General features: G+C 56.6%; 1 long non-coding RNA gene across 2 annotated transcripts; it reads right to left on the bottom strand.

Moving 5' to 3' along the window:
* Nucleotides 1–1871: 1871 nt before the first annotated feature.
* Nucleotides 1872–3160, bottom strand: LOC149868359 (uncharacterized). Of its 2 annotated transcripts, XR_016440980.1 has the most exons (4): nucleotides 3095–3160; nucleotides 2443–2570; nucleotides 2196–2351; nucleotides 1872–2023 (listed from the first exon to the last, which is right to left on the bottom strand). It is a non-coding gene; the product is annotated as an uncharacterized LOC149868359 (long non-coding RNA). The 2 variants fall into 2 exon arrangements; XR_016440979.1 differs by lacking the exon at nucleotides 3095–3160 and having other exon boundaries at nucleotides 2443–2650.
* Nucleotides 3161–3366: the final 206 nt, after the last annotated feature.

Here is a 3366-nt window from a genome sequence, read left to right as displayed (position 1 = left end):
CCTCAGCATAACTTGCCCTGCCGGGCTCTCACAAATGTGAGCCTTGATAATTTTTTCAAAGACTTTGCCAAGGATGGAGGTGAGACTAACTGGTCTATAGTTGCCCGGGTCCTCCTTCCTCCCCTTCTTGAAAATGGGAACCACATTGGCCCTTTTCCAGTCCTCCGGGACTTGACCCATGCGCCACGAGCGTTCAAAAATTCCCGCCAGTGGCTCTGCAATGATGTCGGCCAGTGCCTTCAGTACCCTCGGATGGAGCTCATCCGGGCCTGCCGACTTAAAGGCATCCAGTTCTTCCAAGTGACCCTGCACCACCTCAGGGTCCACGCATGGAAGTCTGGTGCCTTGCTGCTGCCTCCCTACACTCCCAGTGAGAGACTTGTCATGCCTCTCGCTTAGGAACACTGAGGCGAAGAACTCGTTGAGGAGTTCAGCCTTGTCCCCTCTGTCCGTCACCAATTGTTTCTGCCCATTTAGCAGAGGTCCTATTCCTCCCTGGGCCTTCCTTTTACTCCCTATATATCTAAAAAACAATTTCTTATTGTCTTTTACTTGGGTTGCCATCCTCAGCTCCATGGTAGCTTTGGCCTGTCTAACTGCCTCCCTACAAGCACGAGCAGAAGAGGTATATTCCTCTTTGGTGATCTCTCCCTGTTTCCACTTTTTATGTGCTCCCCTTTTGGCCCTTAGTCTGCCCTGGATTTCTCTGGTCAGCCAGGGAAGCCTCCTGGCCCCTTTCCCTCTTTTACCTCTTACGGGGATCGTCTTGCTTTGTGCTCGAAGGATAGTTTCCTTAAGGCACAGCCACCCTTCTTGGGCTCCCATCATTTCAAAACTATTACTCTGTAGTGCGTCCTTCACTAATCGCCTGAGTTCACTGAAATCAGCTTTCCTAAAGTCCAGCACATTCACCCTACTAGTTACCTTACCCACTCGACGCCTTATGTTGAATTGTATTTTTAGGTGATCACTGTCCCCCAGATGGCTACCGATCTGTAGGTCCCCTACTATGTCATCCCCCGTTGCCAATACCAGATCCAGTAAGGCATTCCCCCTAGTGGGACCATGTACCTCCTGCGTCAGGTGGAGGTCCTGTACACAGGTTAGAAACCTGCGTGAGCGGTGGGACTTTGCTGTCTGTGTCTCCCAACAGATGTCCGGGTAGTTTAGGTCCCCCATGACCACCGCCTCTTTAGCTTTTATGGTCTCCGAGAGTTGCCTCAGGAGCCCCCAATCTATTTCTTCCCCTTGATGTGGGGGTCTGTAGCAGACCCCTACCACCAAATCCTTTTCTCCTTGCCCCCCATTTATCCTAACCCACAGTCCTTCTACTTCCTCATCCTTTGATTCTGTCTTGATGAGGGTTGATGTATATTGCTCCTTAACATAGAGCGCAACCCCTCCCCCCTTTTTCCCCACCCTGTCCTTTCTGTACAATCTATAGCCCTCGATATGTACCGCCCAGTCATGGGATGAATCCCACCAGGTTTCCATCAGCCCCACTAAGTCATAGGCGTTTAGTGCAACCAGGAGCGCTAGTTCATCCTGCTTGTTCCCCATGCTCCTAGCATTAGTATATAGGCACTTGAGCCCTGCGACTGGTGCCTTTGCTGCCCCCCCGCTCCAAGTCCCAAAGGGCTCTTTGTCTCTTACCTTCTCGTTCCTAACCTGTGCCGTATTGCTGTCCACCCCCTGTCTTTCATGTTCCCAAAGCTCTCTTTCTTCAGGCTGGGCTGTCCTTGTTGGTGCCACCTGGTTTGGTGGTCCACAGCTTCCCCCGCCCTCATCTTCCCCTCCCCCCGACGAGCCTAGTTTAAAGCCCGCCAGAGGAGATCCGCCAACCTGTAAGAAAACACACGCTTACCTTTGGGGGACAGGTGAAGCCCATCCCAGCTGAGCATGTCCCTCGTTGTAATGTGTGGGTCATTGTCCAGGAAGCCGAAGCCTGCCTCGAGACACCACTGCCGAAGCCGCCAGTTGGTCTCTCGGATGCAGTTCTCATGCCGTCTGCCGCGTCCGTTCACTGGTAGGATGGAAGAGAATACCACCTGTGCACCGAATTCCCTCAGCACGCCGCCCAGATCCTGGTAGTCCGCCATCAGGTGATCGGGGGTTCTCCTGGCCGCATCATTAGTACCCACATGGACAAGGACCATGGGGTAGTAATCGGTGGGCTTGATCCTGGCCTGGATTACCTCCGTCACATCCCGAATCTTAGCTCCAGGCAGGCAGTAGACCTCTCGTGCTGAAGGGCCCTGGCGACAAATGGGCCCTTCCGCACCTCTCAGGATGGAATCGCCTATGACGAGCACGCGTCTCCTCCTCTTCTGGGTCCTCTCGGATCTCTTGATCTGTTTGGAGTGTGAAGAATGTGGTGTTTCTTTCTGCCCAAGGGTTTCCTCCTCCCTTTCCATCTCCTGCAGAGTCGCCAAGGCCTCGTACCTGTTCTCCAGTCGGACTGGAGAAGCTGGTACCTGCTCGCTGCGAGCTGCTCCGGTCCTGGCTGTGACCGTCTGCCACTCTGCTGTGGAGGTCCTTCCCTGGGCTGCTTCTTCCTTGGGTGCCTGGTCCTGCAGGGAAAGGAAATAACTGTCAATTTCCTCCTCCGCCTCCCTGATCCCCCTCAGCCTGCTAACCTCCTCCCGGAGCTCCCTCACCTGTGCCTCCAGAGCCCTAAGCCGGGCACCTCCCGGACAGGTGTGGGGCCTCCCAATCTCTGCCCCCCCCGGCCCTGCTGGGGATCCCCTGCAGGCCAGGAGGTAGGGGGACATCAGCTCCCCCATGGGCTCAGTCTGGGTGGAGGCCTCAGACCAGCCCCGGTTAGCCTTGTCCCTCCGGGCAGAAGCCCTAGCAGCACTCCTCGTAGACACCATTCTAAGCTGCTGTTTGTAGACCTGTGTGGTGTCTACGTCCTACCCGTACAGGAGTCCCACTCCTGGCCCTCCCGGCCCGCCCGCCGGCGTGAACGCCTGCGTGCTCTGTTCGCGCTGCGTGGCTCGGGAGCGCGGCTTCCTACCGGCTCAGCTATATGGGACCCGGGGGGCTTCCCCTCTGGATCCGGCTCAGCTGTGCCGAGGCCCTCCGCCCCACTTACCTTCGGGGGATCAGCTGCTGCTGCCCCCGCTGCCGATTCCTCTGCTGCTGCTGCTGCTGCCGCCGCCGCCGCTGCCTCCGGTCAGAAGTTATTTATGGGGCACACGTGCGTGCGGGACACACGTGTGCCTGATTCCTCTCCTTCCCGCTGCTGCTTCCCGAGTGAGGGAACTACGTCACCCTGCGGCTTTGAAACCTGCGGTTTGAATTACCCGCCCCCACTCTAACGGCCAATCAGGCGCCCCGGTCTACCCGGAAGTGCCTGCCGGCAGT

The sequence above is a fragment of the Crocodylus siamensis genome, chromosome 3 (genome assembly GCF_052110815.1).
Source record: "Crocodylus siamensis isolate JL-2025a chromosome 3, ASM5211081v1, whole genome shotgun sequence".
In the NCBI taxonomy this organism is placed as follows: domain Eukaryota; kingdom Metazoa; phylum Chordata; order Crocodylia; family Crocodylidae; genus Crocodylus; species Crocodylus siamensis.
This window is presented reverse-complemented; position numbering and strand designations above follow the sequence as displayed.